The sequence below is a fragment of the Triticum aestivum genome, chromosome 6A (genome assembly GCF_018294505.1).
Source record: "Triticum aestivum cultivar Chinese Spring chromosome 6A, IWGSC CS RefSeq v2.1, whole genome shotgun sequence".
In the NCBI taxonomy this organism is placed as follows: Eukaryota; Viridiplantae; Streptophyta; class Magnoliopsida; order Poales; family Poaceae; genus Triticum; species Triticum aestivum.
Window position 1 is genome coordinate 593772324 of NC_057809.1, and position 26854 is coordinate 593799177.

Consider the following 26854-nt stretch of genomic DNA (forward strand, 5'->3'; position numbering starts at 1 on the left):
CTAGATTGGATATGAACTCCTTCATCGAGACTCCTTCATTCGCTACTTCCGAAGCAGCTATGTACTCCGCTTCACATGTAGATCCCGCCACGATGCTCTGCTTGAACTGCACGAACTAACAGATCCACCATTTAATAAAAACACATATCCGGTTTGTGACTTAGAGTCATCTGAATCAGTGTCAGAGCTTGCTTTGACGTAACCATTTACGATGAGCTCTTTGTCACCTCCATATACGAGAAACATATCCTTAGTCCTTTTCAGGTATTTTAGGATTTCTTGACCACTGTCAGTGATCCACTCCTGGATTACTTTGGTACCTCCCTGCTAGACTAATAGCAAGGCACACATCAAGTCTGGTACACAACATTGCATACATGATAGAGCATATGGCCGAAGCATAGGGAACACCTTTCATTTTCTCTCTATCTTCTGAAGTGGTCAGGCATTGAGTCTGACTCAACTTCACACCTTGTAATACAGGTAAGAACCCTTTCTTTGCCTGATCCATTTTGAACTTCTTCAAAACTTTATCAAGGTATGTGCTTTGTGAAAGTCCAATTAAGAATCTTGATCTATCTCTATAGAAATTGATGCCCAATATATAAGCAGCTTCACCGAGGTCCTTCATTGAAAAATTCTTATTCAAGTATCCATTTATGCTATTCAGAAATTCAGTATCATTTCCAATCAACAATATGTCATCTACATATAATATCAGAAATGCTACGGAGCTCCCACTCACTTTCTTGTAAATACAGGCTTCTCCAAAAGTCTGTATAAAACCATATGCTTTGATCACACTATCAAAGCATATATTCCAACTCCGAGAGGCTTGCACCAGTCCATAAATGGATTGCTGGAGCTTGCACACTTTGTTAGCACCTTTTGGATCGAAAAAACCTTCTAGTTGCATCATATACAACTCTTCTTTAAGATATCCATTAAGGAATGCAGTTTCGACATCCATTTGCCAAATTTCATAATCATAAAATGCGGCAATTGCTAACATGATTCGGACAGACTTAAGCATCGCTACGGGTGAGAAGGTCTCATCGTAGTCAACTCCTTGAACTTGTCGAAAACCTTTTCCAACAAGTCGAGCTTTGTAGACAGTAATACTACCGTCAGCGTCAGTCTTCTTCTTGAAGATCCATTTATTCTCTATGGCTTGCCGATCATCGGGAAAGTCAACCAAAGTCCACACTTTGTTCTCATACATGGATCCCATCTCAGATTTCATGGCCTCAAGCCATTTTGCGGAATCTGGGCTCATCATCGCTTCCTCATAGTTCGTAGGTTCGTCATGGTCAAGTAACATGACTTGCAGAACAGTTTTACCATACCACTCTGGTGCGGATCTTACTCTGGTTGACCTACGAGGTTCGGTAGTAACTTGATCGGAAGTTTCATGATCATCATCATTAGCTTCCTCACTTACTGGTGTAGGGATCACTGGAACTGATTTCAGTGATGAACTACTTTCCAATAAGGGAGAAGGTACAATTACCTCGTCAAGTTCTACTTTCCTCCCACTCACTTCTTTCGAGAGAAACTCCTTCTCTAGAAAGGATCCATTCTTAGCAACGAATATCTTGCCTTCAGATCTGTGATAGAAGGTGTATCCAACAGTCTCCTTTGGGTATCCTATGAAGACACATTTCTCTGATTTGGGTTTGAGCTTATTAGGTTGAAGGTTTTCACATAAGCATCGCAGCCCCAAACTTTAAGAAACGACAACTTGGGTTTCTTGCCAAACCACAGTTCATAAGGTGTCGTTGTCGGTGTCAAAACCGGCGGATCTCAGGTAGGGGCTCCCGAACTGTGTGTCTAAGGTCGGTGGTAATAGGAGACATGGGACACAATGTTTTACCCAGGTTCGGGCCCTCTCTATGGAGGTAATACCCTACGTCCTTCTTGATTGATCTTGATGAATATGAGTATTACAAGAGTTGATCTACCACAAGATCGTAATGGCTAAACCCTAGAGGTCTAGCTTGTATGGTTATGATAATGAGACTCCTCTGGACTAAGTTCTTCGGTTTATATAGACACCGGGAGGATCTAGGGTTACACAAGGTCAGTTACAAAGAAACGAATCTACATATTTGGTCTCCAAGCTTGCCTTCCACGCCAAGGAGAGTCCTGTCCGGACACGGGTGCAGTCTTCGGTCTTCGTATCTTCACAGCCCATTAGTCCGTCCCATGGCTAACAGGCCGGACGCTCGAGGACACCTTAGTCCAGGACTCCCTCAGTAGCCCCTGAACCTGGCTTCAATGACAACGTATCCGACGCGTAGATCTGTCTTCGGCATTGCAAGGTGGGTTCCTCCCTCCGAACTCCAAGATAGTCTTCGGACGTATTTGAACGTGTCCGGACCTGTAACACACACCACACACAACCGTAGAGAGAATATAATTTTCCATGAGTCCAATGTGCTGACAACTTTTTTTACAACACAACATCACGTCTGCCCGGTCACTATATCGAACCGTTTTGTCTACCATCCCGCGTTTCGAGATGCGGTTTCCATTGGCACATCTTGTCAAAGCAGAGATCGTGTCCCCTTATTGCGGGATCCTCATCAATACGGGAGTGGGTAACCCCACCATGCCGTTTACACAACCCTTGGGAGTAGGTGAATTTCAAGGCGAGTGGGGATGCGTTCAATATTCACTGCCTTTATAAGGAGATAAGAATCCCTTTTCTTCACCCACGCCTTCTGTCTTCCTCTGCCCTTCCACTCTTGAGCTCCAGCGCCCAAGTTCTCATCTGTTTCCCACTAAAGCAAGCACTCAACCATGTCCGGATCCGGAGGTCAAGGCAAGTGGATGGCCTCCTCCGTCAAGGAGGAGGATGTCGCCGAGCTTCGGGCGGCCGGGTATCTGGCGAAGGGAATCGCCCACCGCCTTCCAGCCCAAGGACAAATCGTTCCCACGCCGATGCCCAACGAGAGGGTAGTATTCATCCCTCATTTCCTCCGTGGGTTAGGGTTTCCACTCCACCCCTTCGTCCGCGGGCTGATGTTCTACTACGGGATAAACTTCCACGACCTATCCCTGAACTCCTTTCTCAATATCTCGGTGTTCACCATCGTGTGTGAAGCCTTCCTCCGCATCCAACCCCACTTCGGGTTGTGGCTCAAAATATTCAATGTGAAGCCGAAGGTGGTGGATGGCCAGCACACTGAGTGCGGAGGCGCCATGGTGAGCAAGCTGGCCAACGTCTCCTGGCCAAAAGGCACTTTCGTGGAGTCTGTCAAGGAATGGCAGAAACAATGGTTCTACATTATAGAACCCCGCGATACCACCTGGGCCACGGTTGCCGAATTCAACTCCGGAGCTCCCATGCGACTCACCTCCTGGGTTGAGAAGAACCCGAACTGGTGTTCGTCAGATGAGCTAACAGCGCTGCAAACGCGCATTCAAAGAATGGTGGACAAGGATGTCAAACTTGTCGATGTAATCCAGGTGATGCTAGTTCGCCGAATTCTCCCTGCCAAGGCCGAAGTCACTCTCTATGGGAGTTTAATCCAAAGAAGCACCCAACCCTAGAGAGGCTCTTCGAAACAACCCACGAATATGCCTGGAAGTTGCTCTTCAAGGGCAACAAGACATCGCCGGCCACAACCTCGGACCGCGGGTACAACATTAATCACTCCTCCAGCAAGGTAAATCTTTACCGCATCCTTTACATGCTTGTTTCAAGGATGATATCTAAACTTTTATTATCATGGCTTCTTCAGGAGTGGATGGAGAAGGCAAAGTGGATCTAATGTCCGGCTCCGCTGCCTGAAGAACCAGTTATCCCGCGAGCGAAGATGCTGGTGTCGGCGCCCTATAACGTGCCGGAGAAGAAGGCCACAAGGAAGCCCAAGGGGGTACGGAGTGGCCCCCGCCGCAAGGGCGCTTCGGACGTGGCGTCCGAAGATAAGACCCGCTCCTCCACCACCGAAGACGACAATGATGAGGAGGAGGAGAACAACCCTCCCCCTGATGAGGGGAGGAAGAAGAGGGCGGCTTCCACGAATCTGGAGGCGGAGACGTCCAAGAAAGGGAAGAGCTCCCTTGCGGATAACTCCGTGTGGGACATCGACAGCAGTCCGGAGAGACGCCCCCGCACTAAGCCTCGGGCCGCATCATAAGTGCTAAAACCCATATCCGCCCATAAATCAAGTCTTTCCTCTTTGTTGTATTGATATAATTAGTTATGCTATTGCAGTCCAGCCCATGACAGCTCCCAGCGATCCTCATCACAATGTTCACTAGAGTAAAAGGCGATGGCCAGCAGTTCACCACAGGCCACTCACTCCCCCAAGGCCAAGGACGATGCGGAGGTGCTGTCCCGAAGGACTGTTCCAGGAGGGGGAGAGGCCCGGGAGGCACCAGAAGGCGAAACCCCCATCGTCGGTCACTAGGGGGAGTCAATCCCCATGGAGACTGGTGGGGAGGGCCGTATTCAGTTTGGCCCTCAGCCAGACTCGATTCCGGAGACCGATGTGGCTCCGGAATCCGGCACGCAACCTCCTTCAAAACAAGGGGGATGCATGTTCCACCGGTGACCCCTGTCCAACCAGGGGCACCGGATAATCTACTGGAAGCACTGCGGGGCACTTCCATTGTGGATGAGCATCGTGTCCTTATGGGAACGGTAATTGAAAGGGTTCAGTCCGCCAAGAGCGGACTAACCAAAGCCTGCAACAGCCTGCTGACAGATTTTGAGGTAAGCGACGCAAAAAGGAGAAAATCCCAATATAGACAGTAGCCCCTGAGACACCGTCCGGTGTTCGGAAAGAAAAAACCGGACAGAGGATCAATCTCATATTGCAGGAAACTAACTAAATTTGTCTGAAATGTATGCACAGGCGTCGTTGTTGGCCGCAACCTCGCATACTGCCGAAGTATCCGGACTGGAGCGGAGACTGGTGGAGGTCGAGGAGGAGCTGGGCCAATTGAAGAGGCAGCTCCAAGAAAAACAAGGTATGTAATAACCTGATGTGTATCGAAAAGAGTAAAATGATATATATATTGACCGAAATGTCATGATGCATACAGAAGCGACGACCGAGGTCGAGGCCCTAAGAAAGGCCCTGGCCGAAACCGAGTGGAGGGCTGTCAAGGAGCAGTCCGCCCGTAAAAAGCTCAAGCCCCGGGTCAATGAGGTTCAACAGGAGCTCCAAGACACGGTGCGGAAGTGCGAGACCTTGGAGCGCGATGCGTCAGCTCAAGAAGCCGAGCTCGCCAAGGCTTGTCAAAGTGAGGAGGTAGCTCGGAATGAGGCCCGGGCCGCCCTCCAGGAAATCTAGGAGGCCAGGAAGATCGCGGCGGGTAAGGCATTCAATATGCAAAGCAAGAGTGTGAATATGAAATGTCATTTATTAACCCGGTTTTGGAGTTCTCCAGGGGCTTTGGTTGATCTGCCACGCAGTGTCACCGACGCCGTGGAGTTCTTCCGAGCCGAAGAAGGGAGTTCCACGGAGAAGTTGTTCTAGTCACAATATCTCACGCCAGAACATCTGGTGCCCTTCGGCGATCAGCTGAAACAGCTGGTCGAACTGCACAAGGTGGCCGAACTGGCCATGAAGGAAATGATAATCCGGTTGTGGCCAGCCGAAGCTATACCCAGCAGCTATTTTGGCCTCGTGAAGAAGTTGGTGGATGCCTATCCGCGGCTGGACATCATCAAGAGGTCCGTCTGCATCGAGGGCGCGCGTTTGGCCTTCTCCTATTGCAAGGTCTGGTGGGTGAAGCTGGACGTTGTCAAGCTAGCGACCAAGGGGCCGCCAGAGGGCAAGGAGCACCGCACACCCGAGCGATACTTCGGCGATGTCTTGGAGGGGTCCTGCATTGTTGCAGATCATTGTGCGAAAGACACTATCTTTGAATGAATGTATTTGAGCTCCCTCTACCTTGTATGATAAAACAAAGTGATTATGCAATATAATGCTTGTTATGTTTTTAAATTTTTACTTCCTGTGCGGCCGTGTTGTATGAAATCTGAGGGTTAACTAGTCGTCGGCTTCTGCCCCCACGTAGGTAGTACGGGGGTGTTCGGGATGGAATCTAGACAATCTTGATCCAGTTAGATGGTCCTTGAAGGAGTTGTTTAGCGCAACGAACCAGGCAACCAGACTATGCGGCTGTAACGCCCTCACTTAGCCATAGGAGTTCGACAATAAAAATATTGGCGCAGCCCGTAGTATCCGAACTAGAGTGCTATAAGCGTCTGATCGGGAAGTACCAATCCTTCGCGTAATACAGAAGAAATCTCCAATGATTTGTAACCTCCGAATAGCAGACCGGCTCTCGCCGCATCATGACAGTCAATTTTCGGCTTTCTCTACTGAGGTGCTCCTTTGGGTAAACCAAGGCACAATCGCAGTAGTTCTCCCTTTACTACCTTAGCTGATATAGCCGAACGTAAGGTAGCAAGCACAGGAGCCGGGCAACCCAACTATTGACCAAAGACATGATTTGAAGCCAATGCATATAATGCTAAATTCGGGGTGCCGAACTATACTTATAAAAAGTGTTCGGACTTTTGTTGCCGTAGTGTGGGGTGCTATGAAGCCCCTGGCAAACATCAAACATACCAAAGTGTATGGGTGCTACCTGGTAGGGTTATCCACGGGGGGGGGGGGGGGGTAGAGAGAAAAAAGAAGAAAACAGAAAAGGTGCAAAGGTAAAAAGCTGGGGTCCTAAAGCTCCAGCCGCAAACTGTGTTCATTGTAATTTAATTAGTACATCAAGGCGCATTGATACAAGTAGTGCGATAAGCAACATGCTATTTAACATGCCTAAACCAAAGGAGACCTGCATGTGGGTCCTGAAAAATAGGTAGAGTTATCGTTGACGGAATCACCTAGAAAGTCCCACATATGTCTACATTTCTCGTCGTCTTGGTGGGTTTATCCTTCAAGAGGACCGATGACCAGACCACCAGATGGGGCCTGTGGGATGTAGACCTGAAAAGAAAAACAAGTAAAAGTGAAAGTATGTGTGTATCCGATGTCGGTTGAGCCGTACTATGGATCACAAGCTGGCTATGCCTCTGTCGAGGCCCATGGGATTTTGAGTGCGTAGTTATGTATGCACGGCACGAATGCCACCAATTGATCGGGACTAAGACGGAGGCCGAATTGCTAGTCGAGATCCTGACGAGCTGAGCTCTCTTGTTGCAGAGTAGTTCAGACCCTCTTAATGGTGTCCGTGGGCTCGGCGGCCGAATTAAGGTTCTGCTTGAGAAGGCCGCTTTATACTTCTACTGCTAAGGCAGCTGTGTGCTCTTCTGTACGAAGGGAGCGTTCCGTATTTCGATTGACCGTTATGATGCTGCGTGGACCGGGCATCTTGAGCTTGAGATAAGCATAATGTGGTACTGCGTTGAATCGAGCAAACGCAATTCGTCCGAGCAGTGTGTGATAGCCGCAGCGGAAGGGGACGATATCGAAGATTAACTCCTCGCTTCGGAACTTGTCCGGAGATCCGAAGACATCCTCTAGTGTGATTGAGCCCGTAAAGTGGGCCTCTACACCTGGTATGACTCCTTTGAAGGTAGTCCTGGTGGGCTTGATCCGTGATGGGTTAATGCCCATTTTTTGCGCTGTATCCTAATAGAGCAGATTGATGGGTTAATGCCCATTTTTTGCGCTGTATCCTGATAGAGCAGATTGAGGCTACTACCTCTGTCCATAGGGACGTGAGTCAGGTGGAACCCATCAATTATTGGGTCTAGGACCAGTGTGGCTAAACCACCGTGACGGATACTGGTCGGATGATCTCGACAATCAAAAGTGATCAGGCATGACGACCATGGATTAAATTTTGGAGCGACTGGCTCTATCGCGTAGACGTCCCTGAGCACACGCTTGCGCTCCCTCTTGGGGATGTGGGTAGTGTATATCATGTTTACTATTTTGACCTGAGGGGGAAACTTCTTTTGTCCCCCTGTGTTCGGTTGCCGGGGCTCTTCATCATCGTCCTTGCTTTGCGATCCCTTTTCCCTGTTCTCGGTGTATAATTTACCGGCCTGTTTAAAAACCTAGCAATCTCTATTTGTATGACAGGGTGCCATGAATCTGGCATGGACGATCAAGTATGCGGTCCAAGCTGGATGGGCCTGAATTGTTCTTTTGGAACGGCTTCTTTCGCTGACCGGACTTAGAGCCACTGAATCCAGCATTGACCGTCGTATCCTCGGTGTTTTCACTATTGTTTCGACTCTTGTATCTGTTGCGTCGAGACTTGTCTTTGTTATTTTTAACTTCAGGGGTGCCGGTGTTGCTTGCGTACTTTTTGCTACGGGCCAACTGAGGGAGTCCTGGACGAAGGGGTCCTCGGGCGTCTGGCCTGTTGGCCATGGGCCGGACTGATTGTAGCGACCCAACCTCATACAATCAAGTCTCTATGCTTTAGTGTCATCCCTAGGTCGGTAATGCTGACACACACAGTACTCGAAGGATTTATAACAGAGTAGCAATCACACACTTATTACATTGAATGTCTCCAAAGAGAACTTATTACAGTAAATATGGCTTAAGGCCATCTAAATAAGATAACAGCGGAAGGCTTGGAAGATAAAGTGAGTCCATCAACTCCAACGGCATAGCTGAGTGCATGACAAACGACCTATGGCACCTTACTCGTCGTCTGAAAAGTCTGCAACATGATACGTTGCAGCCCGAAAATGGGTCAGCACATGGAATTGTTGGGGAACGTAGTAATTTCAAAAAATTTCCTACGCACACGCAAGATCATGGTGATGCATAGCAACGAGAGGGGAGAGTGTGATCTACGTACCCTTGTAGATTGACAACGGAAGCATTTGGTTGATGTAGTCGTACGTCTCCACGGCCCGACCGATCAAGCATCAAAACTACGACACCTCCGAGTTCTAGCACACGTTCAGCTTGATGACGATCCCCGGACTCCGATCCAACAAAGTGTCGGGGAAGAGTTCCGTCAGCACGACGGTGTGGTGACGATCTTGATGTACTACCGTCGCAGGGCTTCGCCTAAGCACCGCTACAATATGACCGAGGTGGAATATGGTGGAGGGGGGCACCGCACACGGCTAAGGAACGATCACGAAGATCAACTTGTGTGTCTAGGGGTGCCCCCCTGCCCCCGTATATAAAGGAGCAAGGGGAAGAGGTCGGCCGGCCCCTATAGGCGCGCCAGGAGGAGTCCTCCTCCTAGTAGGAGGAGGACTCCTACCAGGAGGGGGAAAGAAGTGGGGAGGGAGAGGGAAAGGGGGGGCGCCGCCCCCCTCTCCTAGTCCAATTCGGACCAGGGGGGAGGAGGCACGCAGCCCACCTCTGGCTGCCCCTCTCTCTCTCCACTAAGGCCCATATGGCCCATTACTTCTCCCGGGGGGTTCCAGTAACCCTCCGGCTCTCCGGTTTTCTCCGAAATCACCCGGAACACTTCCGGTGTCCGAATATAGCCGTCCAATATATCAATCTTTATGTCTCGATCATTTGGAGACTCCTCTTCATGTCTGTCATCACATCCAGGACTCCGAACTAACTTCGGTACATCAAAACTCATAAACTCATAATATAACTGTCATCGAAACCTTAAGCGTGCGAACCCTACGGGTTCGAGAATAATGTAGACATGACTGAGACACGTCTCCAGTCAATAACCAATAGCAGAACCTGGATGCTCATATTGGCTCCTACATATTCTACGAAGATCTTTATCGGTCAGACCGCATAACAACATACGTTGTTCCCTTTGTCATCGGTATGTTACTTGCCCGAGATTCGATCGTCGGTATCTCAACACCTAGTTCAATCTCGTTCCGGCAAGTCTCTTTACTCGTTCCATAATACATCATCTCACAACTAACTCATTAGTTGCAATGCTTGCAAGGCTTATGTGATGTGCATTACTGAGAGGGCCCAGAGATACCTCTCCGACAATCGGAGTGACAAATCCTAATCTCGAAATACGCCAACCCAACATGTACCTTTGGAGACACCTGTAGAGCTCCTTTATAATCACCCAGTTACGTTGTGACGTTTGGTAGCACACAAAGTGTTCCTCCGGCAAATGGGAGTTGCATAATCTCATAGTCATAGGAACATGTATAAGTCATGAAGAAAGCAATAGCAACATACTAAACGATCGGGTGCTAAGCTAATGGAATGGGTCATGTCAATCACATCATTCTTCTAATGATGTGATCCCGTTAATCAAATAACAACTCTTTTGTTTATGGTTAGGAAACATAACCATCTTCGATTAATGAGCTAGTCAAGTAGAGGCATACTAGTGACACTTTGTTTGTCTATGTATTCATACAAGTATTATGTTTCCGGTTAATACAATTCTAGCATGAATAATAAACATTTATCATGATATAAGGAGATAAATAATAACTTTATTATTGCCTCTAGGGCATATTTCCTTCAGTCTCCCACTTGCACTAGAGTCAATAATCTAGTTCACATCGCCATGTGATTTAACAGCAATAGTTCACATCACCATGTGATTAACACCCATAGTTCACATCAATATGTGATCAACACCTAAAGGGTTTACTAGAGTCAGTAATCTAGTTCACATCACTATGTGATTAACACCCAAAGAGTACTAAGGTGTGATCATGTTTTGCTTGTGAGATAATTTTAGTCAACAGGTCTGTCACATTCAGATCCATAAGTATTTTGCGAATTTCTATGTCAACAATGCTCTGCACGGAGCTACTCTAACTTATTGCTCCCACTTTCAATATGTATCTAGATCGAGACTTAGAGTCATCCAGATCTGTGTCAAAACTTGCATCGACGTAACTTTTTATGACGAACCTTTTTTGTCACCTCCATAATTGAGAAATATTTCCTTATTCCACTAAGGATAATTTTGACCGTTGTCCAGTGATCTACTCTTAGATTACTATTGTACTCCCTTGCTTAACATAGTGTAGGGTATACAATAGATCTGGTACACAGCATGACATACTTTATAGAACCTATGGCTGAGGCATAGGGAATGACTTTCATTCTATTTCTATCTTCTGCCTTGGTCGGGCTTTGAGTCTTACTCAATTTCACACCTTGCAACACAGGCAAGAACTCTTTCTTTGACTGTTCCATTTTGAACTACTTCAAAATCTTGTCAAGGTATGTACTCATTGAAAAAACTTATCAAGCGTCTTGATCTATCTCTATAGATCTTGATGCTCAATATGTAAGCAGCTTTACCGAGGTCTTTCTTTGAAAAACTCCTTTTAAATATTCCTTTATGCTTTCCAGAAAATTATACATTATTTCCGATCAACAATATGTTGTTCACATATACTTATCAGAAATGTTGTAGTGATCCCACTCACTTTCTTGTAAATACAGGCTTCACCGTAAGTCTGTATAAAACTATATGCTTTGATCAACTTATCAAAGCGTATATTCCAACTCCGAGATGCTTGCACCAGTCCATAGATGGATCGTTGGAGCTTGCATATTTTGTTAACACCTTTAGGATTGACAAAACCTTCTGGTTGCATCATATACAACTCTTCTTTAAGAAATCCATTAAGGAATGCAGTTTTGTTTATCCATTTGCCAGATTTCATAAAATGCGGCAATTGCTAACATGATTCGAACAGACTTAAGCATATATACGAGTGAGAAAATCTCATCGTAGTCAACACCTTGAACTTGTCGAAAACCTTTTGCGACAATTCTAGCTTTGTAGATAGTAACACTACTATCAGCGTCCGTCTTCCTCTTGAAGATCCATTTATTTTCTATGGCTTGCCGATCATCGGGCAAATCCATCAAAGTCCATACTTTGTTCTCATACATGGATCATATCTCAGATTTTATGGCCTCAAACCATTTCGCGGAATCTGGGCTCATCATCGCTTCCTCATAGTTCGCAAGTTCATCATGGTCTAGTAACATGACTTCCAGAATAGGATTACTGTACCACTCTGGTGCGGATCTCACTCTGGTTTACCTACGAGATTCGGTAGTAACTTGATCTGAATTTACATGATCATCATCATTAGCTTCCTCACTAATTGGTGTAGTAGTCACAGGAACAGATTTCTGTGATGAACTACTTTCCAATAAGGGAGCAGGTACAGTTACCTCATCAAGTTCTACTTTCCTCCCACTCACTTCTTTCGAGAGAAACTCCTTCTCTAGAAAAACTCCGAATTTAGCAACAAAAGTCTTGCCTTCGGATTTGTGATAGAAGGTGTACCCAACAGTCTCCTTTGGGTATCCTATGAAGACATATTTCTCCGATTTGGGTTTGAGCTTATCAGGATGAAACTTTTTCATATAAGCATCACAATCCCAAACTTTAAGAAACAACAACTTTGGTTTCTTGCCAAACCACAGTTCAGATTGTGTCGTCTCAACGGACTTAGATGGTGCCCTTTTAAACGTGAATGCAGCTGTCTTTAATGCATAACCCCAAAACGATAGTGGTAGATCGATAAGAGACATCATAGATCGCACCATATCTAATAAAGTACGGTTATAATGTTCAGACACACCATTATGCTGTGGTGTTCCAGGTGGCGTGAGTAGTAAAACTATTTCACATTGTTTTAACTGAAGGCCAAACTCGTAACTCAAATATTTTACCTCTACGATCATATCGTAGAAACTTTTATTTTCTTGTTACGATGATTCTCCACTTCACTCTGAAATTCTTTGAACTTTTCAAATATTTCAGACTTGTGTTTCATTAAGTAGATATACCCATATCTGCTCAAATCATCTATGAAGGTCAGAAAATAATGATACCCGCCGCGAGCCTTAACACTCATCGGATCTCATACATCAGTATGTATTATTTCCAATAAGTTAGTTGCTCGCTCCATAGTTCCGGAGAACGACATTTTAGTCATCTTGCCCATGAGGCATGGTTCACAAGCATCAACTGATTGATAATCAAGTGATTCCAAAAACCCATTAGCATGGAGTTTCTTCATGCGCTTTACACCAATATGACCTAAACGGCAGTGCCACAAATAAGTTGCACTATCATTATTAACTTTGCATCTTTTGGTTTCAATATTATGATTATGTGTATCACTACGATCGAGATCCAACGAACTATTTTCATTGGGTGTGTAACCATATAAGGTTTTATTCATGTAAACAGAACAACAATTTATTCTCTTACTTAAATGAATAACCGTATTACAATAAACATGATCAAATCATATTCATGCTCAACGCAAACACCAAATAACACTTATTCAGGTTCAACACTAATCCCGAAAGTATAGGGAGTGTGCGATGATGATCATATCAATCTTGGAACCACTTCCAACACACATCGTCACTTCACCCTTAACTAGTCTCTGTTTATTCTGCAACTCCCGTTTCGAGTTACTAATCTTAGCAACTGAACTAGTATCAAATACTGAGGGGTTGCTATAAACACTAGTAAAGTACACATCAATAACATGTATATCAAATATACTTATGTTCACTTTGCCATCCTTCTTATCTGCCAATCACTTGGGGTAGTTCCGCTTCCAGTGACCAGTCCCTTTGCAGTAGAAACACTTAGTCTCAGGCTTAGGACCAGACTTGGGCTTCTTCACTTGAGCAGCAACTTGCTTGCTGTTCTTCTTGAAGTTCCCCTTCTTCCCTCTGCCCTTTTCTTGAAACTAGTGGTCTTGTCTACCATCAACACTTGATGTTTTTCTCGATTTCTACCTTCGTCAATTTCCGCATTACGAAGAGCTTGGGAATCGTTTCCGTTATCCCTTGCATATCATAGTTCATCACGAAGTTCTACTAACTTGGTGATGGTGACTAGAGAATTCTGTCAATCACTATCTTATCTGGAAGATTAACTCCCACTTGATTCAAGCGATTGTAGTACTCAGACAATCTGAGCACATGCTCACTAGTTGAGCGATTCTCCTCCATCTTTTAGCTATAGAACTTGTTGGAGACTTCATATCTCTCAACTCGGGTATTTGCTTGAAATATTAACTTCAACTCCTGGAACATCTCATATGCTCCATGATGTTCAAAACGTCTTTGAAGTCCCGATTCTAAGCCATTAAGCATGGTGCACTAAACTATCAAGTAGTCATCATATTGAGCTAGCCAAACGTTCATAACGTCTGCATCTGCTCCTGCAATAGGTCCGTCACCTAGCGGTGCATCAAGGACATAATTCTTCTGTGCAGCAATGAGGATAAACCTCAGATCACGGATCCAATCCGCATCATTGCTACTAACATCTTTCAACACAATTTTCTCTAGGAACATATCAAAATAAATAAAGGGAAGCAACAACGCGAGCTATTGATCTACAACATAATTTGCAAAATACTACCAGGACTAAGTTCATGATAAATTTAAGTTCAATTAATCATATTACTTAAGAACTCCCACTTAGATAGACATCCCTCTAATCCTCTAAGTGATTACGTGATCCAAATCAACTAAACCATGTCCGATCATCACGTGAGATGGAGTAGTTTCATTGGTGAACATCGCTATGTTGATCATATCTGCTATATGATTCACGCTCGACCTTTCGGTCTCCATGTTCCGAGGCCATATCTGTATATGCTTGGCTCGTCAAGTATAACCTGAGTATTCTGCGTGTGCAACTGTTTTGCACCCGTTGTATTTGAACGTAGAGCCTATCACACCCGATCATCACGTGGTGTCTCAGCACGAAGAACTTTCGCAACGGTGCATACTCAGGGAGAACACTTCTTGATAATTAGTGAGAGATCATCTTATAATGCTACCGTCAATTAAAGCAAGATAAGATGCATAAAAGATAAACATCACATGCAATCAATATAAGTGATATGATATGGCCACCATCATCTTGTGCTTGTGATCTCCATCTTCGAAGCACCGTCATGATCACCATCGTCACCGGCGCGACACCTTGATCTCCATCGTAGCATCGTTGTCGTCTCGCCAATCTTATGCTTCCACGACTATCGCTACCGCTTAGTGATAAAGTAAAGCATTACAGCGCAATTGCATTGCATACAATAAAGCGACAACCATATGGCTCCTGCCAGTTGCCGATAACTCGGTTACAAAACATGATCATCTCATACAATAAAATTTAGCATCATGTCTTGACCATATCACATCACAACATGCCCTCCAAAACAAGTTAGACGTCCTCTACTTTGTTGTTGCAAGTTTTACGTGGCTGCTACGGGCTTAAGCAAGAACCAATCTTACCTACGCATCAAAACCACAATGATAGTTTGTCAAGTTGGTGTTGTTTTAACCTTCGCAAGGACTGGGCGTAGCCACACTCGGTTCAACTAAAGTTGGAGAAACTGTCACCCGCAATCCACCTATGTGCAAAGCACGTCGGGAGAACCGGTCTCGCGTAAGCGTACGCGTAATGTCGGTCCGGGCCGCTTCATCCAACAATACCGCCGAACCAATGTATGACATGCTGGTAAGCAGTATGACTTATATCGCCCACAACTCACTTGTGTTCTACTCGTGCATATAACATCAACACATAAAACCTAGGCTCGGATGCCACTATTGGGGAACGTAGTAATTTCAAAAAAATTCCTATGCACACACAAGATCATGGTGATGCATAGCAACAAGAGGGGAGAGCTTGATCTACGTACCCTTGTAGATCGACAACGGAAGCGTTTGCTTGATGTAGTCGTACGTCTCCACGGCCCGACCGATCAAGCACCGAAACTACGGCACCTCCGAATTCTAGCACACGTTCATCTCGATGACGATCCCCGGACTCCGATCCAGCAAAGTGTCGGGGAAGAGTTCCGTCAGCACGACGGCGTGGTGACGATCTTGATGTACTACCGTCGCAGGGCTTCGCCTAAGCACCGCTACAATAAGACCGAGGTGGAATATGGTGGAGGGGGGCATCGCACACGGCTAAGGAACGATCACGAAGATCAACTTGTGTGTCTAGGGGTGCCCCCTGCCCCCGTATATAAAGGAGCAACGGGAGGAGGCCGGCCGGCCCCTATAGGCGCGCCAGGAGGAGTCCTCCTCCTAGTAGGAGTAGGACTCCTACTAGGAGGGGGAAAGAAGTGGGGAGGGGGAGGGAAAGGGGGGGCGCCGCCCCCCTCTCCTAGTCCAATTCGGACCAGGGGGGAGGAGGCGTGCAGCCCACCTCTGGCTGCCCCTCTCTCTCTCTCCACTAAGGCCCATATGGCCCATTACTTCTCCCGGGGGGGGTTCCGGTAACCCTCCGGCTCTCCGGTTTTCTCCGAAATCACCCGGAACACTTCCGGTGTCCGAATATAGCCGTCCAATATATCAATCTTTATGTCTCGATCATTTAGAGACTCCTCGTCATGTCCGTGATCACATCCGGGACTCCGAACTAACTTCGGTACATCAAAACTCATAAACTCATAATATAACTGTCATCGAAACCTTAAGCGTGCGGACCCTACGGGTTCGAGAACAATGTAGACATGACCGAGACACGTCTCCGGTCAATAACCAATAGCGGAACCTGGATGCTCATATTGGCTCCTACATATTCTACGAAGATCTTTATCGGTCAGACCGCATAACAACATACGTTGTTCCCTTTGTCATCGGTATGTTACTTGCCCGAGATTCGATCGTCGGTATCTCAATACCTAGTTCAATCTCGTTACCGGCAAGTCTCTTTACTCGTTCCGTAATACATCATCTCACAACTAACTCATTAGTTGCAATGCTTGCAAGGCTTATGTGATGTGCATTACCGAGAGGGCCCAGAGATACCTCTCCGACAATCGGAATGACAAATCCTAATCTCGAAATACGCCAACCCAACATGTACCTTTGGAGACACCTGTAGAGCTCCTTTATAATCACCCAGTTACGTTGTGACGTTTGGTAGCACACAAAGTGTTCCTCCGGCAAACGGGAGTTGCATAATCTCATAGTCATAGGAACATGTATAAGTCATGAAGAAAGTAATAGCAACATACTAAACGATCGGGTGCTAAGCTAATGGAATGGGTCATGTCAATCACATCATTCTCCTAATGATGTGATCCCGTTAATCAAATAACAACTCTTTTGTTTATGGTTAGGAAACATAACCATCTTTGATTAACGAGCTAGTCAAGTAGAGGCATACTAGTGACACTTTGTTTGTCTATGTATTCACACAAGTATTATGTTTCCGGTTAATACAATTCTAGCATGAATAATAAACATTTATCATGATATAAGGAGATAAATAATAACTTTATTATTGCGTCTAGGGCATATTTCCTTCAGGAATATGCTGGCAATATAACACAGTAGAGCAATGAACAGATAAATGCTATCACTACATGCATTTTCGCTGGTGGAGGCTCTATGGTTATATTGTTTTGCGAAAAGCCAATTTTCCCTACAACAAAGGAATAAATTTTAATTTAACTATCATGGTGGTTGAAACATCATTGAGAAGGTTCCTCCAACTCAATCCCCATTAAAGTATTCATTAACAACCCAACAAATTAATTTAGAGTGATGAGATCACATCAATAATTCAAGTACCAGATACTCAAGATGTCCATAACCGGGGACACGGCTAACCATGATTAGTTTGTACACTCTGCAGTGGGTTGTGCACTTTTCCCCACAAGACTCGATCTCCTCCATTGGATTTCTCGCACTACATGGTGTTTGAGAAACGGATGACCAAGACACAGTCTTTTAGAAGCATTAACTCTAACCCCGGGTAGACAGTACCAACCTACATCCCCTACATCTGCTAGCCTACCAATGGAAGAGGTCATGCAACATACTCAACTATGCCAGAGCCGATAATGGCTTGTGGCTGCACACATAAGTTTCTAGCATGAAAAATCTTATGATCCCTTTGAGCCTGGGTGGTGGACCGTAGGATGATCACACGGGTACTCCGGGATATCCTAGGACAACACTGGATTCTCCAGGTGCCCACAAGCAATCCACCCAGATGTGTGTTAAAGTTTCCACCTTAAGTTGAACCATTAATTAACAATCTCACATCTGTCATGGATAAACTCAAACCCAATCCACGTCTATGAGCATAGCATGGCAATATAAGCATAACGTAGAAGTAACTCCCAAGGGTTTGATAATAAAACAGGTAATAGGTTCTACCTCATCATCTACTTCCCAAACCCACATGTTAAGGGATCCTACTCATGCAATGTCTGAGGGTTGTAACTAATGCATAAAAACTGGGTAATAAAGGGGTATGATCAATGTGTTACTTGCCTTGCTGACGATCTGCAAAACCTAGTGTCTCGTAGTAGCACGCTTCGCACTCCGGGTATTTTATCGCAAGCAAACAATAGCATACATAAGCAATCAAGAAAAGATGCACGTGTAAAACTCAAATAAGAAGATCTAACCAGAAAGTTCAACTGAAGAACTCCAGTTTGCAAAAAGAATCAAATCAAACGGAGTAACAAAACACAGACTGCGAAAGCAACAAAATCTGATTACTATTTTGGACTATAGTCAAATTTTATAGTACCAAAATCGTGTTCAAGTTGGTTAAACAGAAAGAGGGCTTCGAGACGAAGACCTAGGCGCTTGAATCGCCTGATTCCGATAGACGAGCGAAAAGTTATACTACAACGAAAATCAGGGCAGAAATCGTGATCGAAAATAATTGCGAAAAGCCCTGGAAAAAGAAAAACTGACGAACAGGCTAGCAAACGAACGTTCGCTGTCTGCGGCTAACGGATGAACGGCGCTCGTTAAAACGAACATATGGATGAACATCCGCAAAATAAATAAACCGATGGAAAAACCAAACCGATCTAATCTAAAAAACGAATCTGATTTTCGAAATAAAACCGATCGGTTTTTAAAAAAACGGCGCCTACCTCGGCGTTCATGACGACGGCGGCGGCTACTCCAGCGGCAGCGGGCGACTCCGGTGGTGGCGGGCGACTCCGGCAGCAGCGGGGCTCCGACGGGTGGCGGCGGGGAGACGGCGGCAAGCGGTAGCGGCGGCGGCGGGGCGCAGATCGAGGCGGGCGGGGCTGGCGGCTAAGGTTTGGGGCGCGGGTGGGCTGCAGCGGCGGGACGGGCTGTAGGGGGTCACGGGGGCGGCTTATAAGGCCGGCCGGGTCGAAGTCCAGGTCGGACACGACCCAGTTAGATTGGTTACCTTTTAAAAAAAATCCGATGCGTAGAAAAACGAAGAAAAGAAATACCAAACCAACTCCAAAAATCCCGAAATAAATTTTCCCCGTCCTCTAAAAACATGCCGGACAAAGTGAACATTTATTTGGGCTTCTAATGTAATTTTGAAAAACGCGTATTTTTTCCTAACTCGAATAAAATTGCAATAAAAACCAAATAAAAAATCATTTATTTGATTTTAATATTTTTACTCCAATATTTCATTTATTTTGAAGAAGTCATATTATCCCCTCTCATATTTTTTTTGATATGAAATATTTTCGGAGAGAAATTCATTAAAACCAAAATGATCCTTGTTTCAATATTTGATAAAATTCAAATATGAGAAATGTGAAATCCCCAACTCTCTCTGTGGGTCCTTGAGTTGCTTAGAATTTCGAGGATCGAGAAACGAAATGTAGAAAAATATGATATGCATGAATGACCTATGTATGACATTCCAAATTGAAAATTTGGGATGTTACAAACCTACCCCCCTTAAGATGAATCTCGCCCTCGAGATTCGGGTTGGCTAGAAAATAGGTGTGGGTGGTCTTTGCATAGATCATCATCTCGTTCCCATGTGGCTTCATCCTCGGTATGGTGGTTCCACTGAACTTTGCAAAACTTGATAACCTTGTTGCGAGTAACTCGACTGGCAAACTCAAGAATCTTGATAGGTTTCTCCCCATACATCAAATCATTATCCAACTGTAATGCTTCCAGGGGCACTGTATCTCTTAGAGGAATATCAGCCATCTCAGCATGGCACTTCTTAAACTGGGAAACGTGAAACACATCATGAACTCCTGACAGTCCTTCGGGTAACTTGAACTTGTAGGCAACCTCTCCCATGCGTTCCAAAACACGATACAGTCCTACAAATCTCGGGGCTAATTTTCCCTTAACTCCAAAACGCTTAACTCCTCGAAGAGGTGACACTCGCAGATATGCTCTATCTCCAATTTCATAGACTACCTCCTTGCATTTCAAGTCTGCATAACTCTTCTGTCTGGACTGAGCTACCTTCAGTGTATCTCGAATCAGCTTAACTTCTCTTTGGACTCCTTAATCAAATCCTGTCCAAACAACTGGCGGTCTCCAACTTCATCCCACATCAACGGTGTTCGGCATCTTCTTCCATACAGGGCTTCAAACAGTGCCATCTTCAAACTGGCCTGGTAGCTGTTGTTGTAAGAGAACTCCATGTAGGGCAAGTTGTCATCCCAACTAGATCCATAATTTAGTGCACAAGCTCTCAACATGTCCTCCAGAATCTGATTGACTCTCTCGGTCTGTCCAGATGTCTGCGGGTGAAAAGCTGTACTAAACTCCAGCCTGGTTCCCAAAGTCTGGTGCAGTTGGTGCCAAAACTTTAAACTAAACTGTGCTCCTCTATCTGATACGATGGTCCTCGGAACTCCATGTAGACATACAATCCTGGTCATGTATATCTTGGCCAACTTCGCACTTGTATAGGTGGTTTTCACTGGGATAAAGTTAGATACTTTGGTCAGGCGATCCACTACTACCCACATAGAATCATATCCTGATCGGGTCCTGGGTAATCCAGTGATAAAATCCATGTCAAGCTTGTCCCACTTCCATTCGAGAATCGGCATAGGCTGCAGTAATCCTGCTGGTTTCTGATGTTCGGCCTTCACTCTCTGACATACATCACATACTGCTACATACTGGGCAATATCCTTCTTCATTCCGGTCCACCAGAAACGTTCCTTCAAATCCAAATACATTTTAGTATTTCCAGGGTGTATCGAGTATGGAGAATCATGAGCTTCCTGTAGTATCAACTTCCTGATCTCTGCATTATTGAGCACATATACACGGTCCTCAAACCACAAGGTGTCGTGCTCATCCTCATGAAAACCTTTGGCTTTTCCTTGACTCATCTTCTCCTTTATTGCGGCAATTTGTTTGTCATCCGTCTGAGCTTCTCAAATCTTTTCCAATAATGTTGACTGAACCTCTAATGCTGCAACAAAACCTTTAGGAACTATCTCCAAATGTAGCTCCATGAGATCTTCTACCAACTCCTTTGGCATACCTCCACTTACGAGGGTATTGACATAACTCTTCTGGCTCAATGTGTCTACTACGACATTGGCCTTGCCTGGATGATAGTGCAACTTCATATCATAATCCTTTATGAGCTCCAACCATCTCCTCTGCCTGAGGTTCAACTCCTTCTGAGTAAAAATATACTTCAAACTCTTGTGATCCGTGTACACATTGCAACGTTTACCGATAAGAAAATGTCTCCAGGTCTTGAGCGCATGTACTATGGCTGCTAACTCCAAAGCATGTGTGGCATAATTTAACTCGTGCAGGCGAAGTTGCCGTGAGGCATATGAAACCACCCTTCCATCTTGCATAAGTACTCCTCCAAGTCCTATGCGAGAGGCGCCGCCATACACTTGGAAATCCTTGCGTATATCCGGCAGAATCAGCACTGGGGCTGAAGTCAAACGTTTCCTCAACTACTAGAAACTTGCTTCATACTCTTCAGTCCAATGGAACTTAGTGTCCTTCTTCAATAATGCCGTCATTGTCTTCGCAATCTTGGAGAAATTCTCAATAAATCTCCGGTAGTATCCCGCGAGTCCAAGAAAACTGCGGATCTCTCCAACTAAGGTGGGTGCCAACCACTCCGTGACTGACTGGACCTTGGTATGATCCACTGCTATACATTCTCCTGATATAACTTGCCCAAGAAATCCAACTTCCTTCAACCAAAACTCACATTTGCTGAACTTGGCATATAACTGATGTTCCCTGAGCTTCTCGAGAACTAATCGCAAATGTTCCTTGTGTTCCTCTTCATTCTTCGAGTATACCAAGATATCGTCAATGAACACCACGACAAACTTATCCAAAAACTCCATGAACACCTTGTTCATCATACTCATCAAATAGGCAGGGGCGTTAGTCAATCCGAATGACATAACCGTATACTCATACAGCCCGTACCTGGTGGTGAAAGCTGTTTTAGGTATATCTTTTTCTTGAATCTTCAGCTGGTGATATCCTGATCGCAAATCGATCTTCGAAAACACTTTAGCGCCTTGCAGCTGGTCGAATAAAACATGATCATCGACAGTGGGTACTTGTTCTTGATTGTTACTTCATTCAACGCACGATAATCAACAACCATTCTTAACGATCCATCCTTCTTCTCAACCAAGAGCACTGGGGCTCCCCATGGTGATGAACTTCGTCGAATGTAACCTTTCTCCAACAACTCCTTAATCTGCTTCTTAATCTCCTCTAGATCATTTGCGGGCATCCGGTATGGTCTCTTCGATATCGGTCCGGTGCCTGGCAATAGTTCTATCAAAAACTCGATGTCTCGATCTGGCGGCATGCCTGGTAAGTCCTCTGGAAATACATCTGGGTAATCCTTCACTACCGGCACTTCCTCCTGAACAACTCCCGTGAGAGAATTTACTTGGGTCCTCCTCGGCGCATGCCTGGAAACTTACTTGATCCTTTTTCCCTCCGCGGTGGTGAGTAGAATAGACCTGCTAGCACAGTCAATGTTTCCTCCATACTTCGAGAGCCAATCCATTCCTTGTATCACATCCAAACCTTGTGATTCCAAAATTACTAGGTCTGAGGGGAAAACATGGCTACCAATGGTTAAGGGTATTCTATCGCACCATCGGCTGGCCATATACTCTGCACCGGGTGAGCTTACTAGCAAGGGTGTCCTAAGGGCTAAAGTGGGTAACTTAAACTTGTCCACAAATCCCCTTGAAATGTATGAATGCGATGCACCAGTATCAAAAAGAACAACTACAGTAAATGATTTAACCAAAAACTTACCGACAACTTCATCAGGTTGATCTTCAACCTCCTCCACGTTCACGTGGTTCACTTGTCCCCTATTGAAAGGGTTGGGCTTCTTCCCAGCGCTTCCATTGCCATTACCGTTCTTTGCCTCAGGGAACACAGTGGCATAATGTCCAGTCTTCCCGCACTTGAAACAAGTAATGTGACTTAGATCCCTCTTGGCGGGTGTGGCTGGAGTGGAGCGGTTCTGATTGTTGTTTGCTCCATTCCCATTTCCATTCTTGGGGCCATTGTGGTTATGCGAACTTCCTCCATTGTGAGTATGGTCTCCATGATTATGGGTATATCCTCCCGAGTTCGGGGTTATACGAGGTTTCTGCTGAGCTCCAGAATTGTACTTTCCTTGTCCATACTTCCTTTTGCGGATCTCAATCTGGTGCTGCTTCCCTTCAATCATAAGAGCCTTGTCTACCAACTCCTGGTAGTTGAAAAAAGTTGCCACCATCAACTGCATGCTCATCTCATCATTCAGCCCTTCCATAAACTTCTCCTGCTTCGCGGATCTGTGGCCACATCATCTGAGTCATAACGGGATAGCTTACTGAACTCATCTACGTACTGAGCCACAGTATGATTCCCCTGGCACAAGTTGCGAAACCCACGCTTCTTCATGTTCATAGCTCCAATTGAGAAATGGCTGTGCGGAATGCTTGCTGAAACTGATCCCAAGTGATATTGGCTATCGGGAAGGTGGCTATGTAATTCTCCCACCATGATGTTGCCGGTCCGTCCAATTGATGTGCGGCAAAATGCACCTTCTCAGCATCAGTGCAACCGGCGGTGGTCAACTCCCTTCCAATCTTGCGTAACCAGTCATCCGCAACTATTGGCTCGGTGCTACTGGAAAACACCGGCGGCTGCAACCTCAGAAAACGGGCTAAGTTGTCAACTGGAGGTGGTGGCGGTGGGTTGTTGTTGTTGTTGCCTTGGTTCTGAACTAACAACTGCATCAAGGCATTCTGCTGCTGAATCAACTGAGTGAGCTCCGGCGGGAAGACAAATCCGGTATCACGTCTCGGAGGCATCTGATGGGTTTAGAGGGGAGAGATTAGAATAGAAAGGAGGTCTAGTGAGAAAGCACTACCCATATGCACATGAGACAAACACAATCATATCATATCACTCAATCAATCAAGCAAGGGCATACAATCGGTCTAGAACTAGTGTTAAAAAGTGCTCAGACTACTACTATATACAGGGGGAATACTACTAATCATATGGTGGTCATCTAGAAATTTTGATCGGTGGAAGACTCCATGATATCCGCTCCAGCTTCGTCTTCATAATCATCAGCACTATCGTCAGGGTCGGTGTCAGGACCCCAATTCCAAGTCACATCGATCTAGCCGGTGACACCTCATATCACTTTGCGGCCTCACGCACGGTATTCCCACGGGTGTCGCCTTACCATGGCCTGGGACCGTTTGCGCCTTTTGGCTCACGTATACGATAGTGTCGCTAGCATCCATATGACAAAGAACTCGGGCCGACATGGCTAGTCGTGAACCCAAAGCGGCACCAACCTATGGGGACAGGCATACATGAATCACATCGAGCATGTCGGTCAGCAGCGTGTGAATCCGGGCTGTAGCACTGGGCTAACAGGACTCCGGGAACCTGGGCTGTAGCAGGCTAGGCTAGGCAGGGTCGGTGACATTTCCCCGAAGGGACAGACACAGGAATGAAGTGAAACACATGCCGGCCAGTCAAGTGTCCTGAGCAGTAGTGCTGGGCTAGCAGGACTCCGGTGAACCGGGCTGTAACGGACTACTATGGCTCATGGAAGCACTAGACTACATTTCCCCATAAGAGAGGCTGCCAAGGATAAACAACTAGATTGTCGGATCCCACACATACCAAGCATTTCAATCATACACACAATATGCTCGATATGTGTAAATACAACATGGCATCACAATATAACTCTACGACTCAAGTATTTATTCATTAGGCTCCGAGGAGCGAGATATTACAAACATGGGTCTCATGACCCAACAATCATAGCATACAAATCAAAGCACATGCGGAAGCTTAACATGTCTGAGTACAGACATCTACAAACGAAAAAGGCTAAGAAGCCTGACTATCTACCAGATCCTGCCGAGGGCACAAGATCGTAGCTGAGATATCAAGCTAAACGTCGAAGTCCACGCGGAACTACTAGCGAGACTGAAGTCTCTCTGCAAAACATAAATTAAGCAAACGTGAGTACAAAAGTACTCAGCAAGACTTACATCAGAACTAGCTACATATGCATCGGCATCAACAAAGGGATGGTGGGGTTTAACTGCAGCAAGCCAGCTTTGACTCAGTGGCTAACCTGAACTACGACTGCAAGCAACTCTTTTGAGGTGGCGCACACGAGTCCACATATTCACCAATCAATACACCACCATGGATCCGCTCCCGTATACCTACGAGAACGCCATCCATAGCACTCACGCTTATCTTGCGCATTTTAGAGTATCCACTTCCACTTGTCTATGAACTGTTATAGGCAACCCAGAAGTCCTTTACCGTGGACGCAGCTATTCGAATAGTTTTATACCCAGCAGGGGTGTACTTTGTCACACATGTTTCCACCACTTAGCGTCTGCACACGACATGTGCTTGGCAGACTTCAAGCAAAAGCCGACGTGGGTGTAGACCATGACCTTACTAACCGCACAAGTCTCTAGTCTAGGTTTATCGCCTATTCAGGTTCCATCCACAAGGAAATCCGGCCGGGGTGTCCTCAACTCCCCAAACGATGTGTACAGGGTCCTGAGACGCCAAACGGGCGCCCGGCATACCCGACCACAAAGTGAACATTTATTTGGGCTTCTAATGCAATTTTGAAAACGCGTATTTTTTCCTAACTCAAATAAAATTGCAATAAAAATCAAATAAAAAAATCATTTATTTGATTTTAATATTTTTACTCCAATATTTCATTTATTTTGGAGAAGTCATATTATCTCCTCTCATATTTTTTTGATATGAAATATTTTCGGAGAGAAAATCATTAAAACCAAAATGATCCTTGTTTCAATATTTGATAAAATTCAAATATGAGAAACGTGAAATCCCCAACTCTCTCCGTTTCAATATTTCGAGGATCGAGAAACGAAATGCAAAAAAATATGATATGCATGAATGACCTATGTATAACATTCCAAATTGAAAATTTGGGATGTTACACTGATGGGCTGTGAAGATACGAAGACCGAAGACCACACCCATGTCCGGACAGGACTCTCCTTGGCGTGGAAGGCAAGCTTGGCGACTGGATATGTAGATTCCCTTCCTTGTAACCGACCTTGTGTAACCCTAGATCCTCCCGGTGTCTATATAAACCGGAGGACTTAGTCTGGATAGGAGACTCATCATCCTAGCCATACAAGCTAGATCTCTAGGGTTTAGCCATTACGATCTCGAGGTAGATCAACTTTTGTAATACTCCTATTCATCAATATCAATCAAGCAGGACGTAGTGTATTGCCTCCATAGAGAGGGCCCGAACCTGGGTAAACATCGTGTCCCTTGTCTCCTGTTACCATCGACCTTAGACGCACAGTTCGAGACCCCCTACCCGAGATCCGCCGGTTTTGACACTGACATTGGTGCTTTCAGTGAGAGTTCCACTGTGATGTCGCTAAAAGGTTTGATGGCCCCTTCAATCGTCCATAATGACGCTGTCCAAGGAGAAACTTTCCTCCCCGGACAGATCTTCGTGTTCGGCGGCTTCGCACTGCGGGCCAATTCGCTTGGCCATCTGGAGCAAATCGAAAGCTATGCCCCTGGCCATCAGGTCAGATTTGGGAGCTTGAACTATGTTGCGGACACCCGTGGAGACTTGATCTTCGCCGGATTCGAGACCGCGG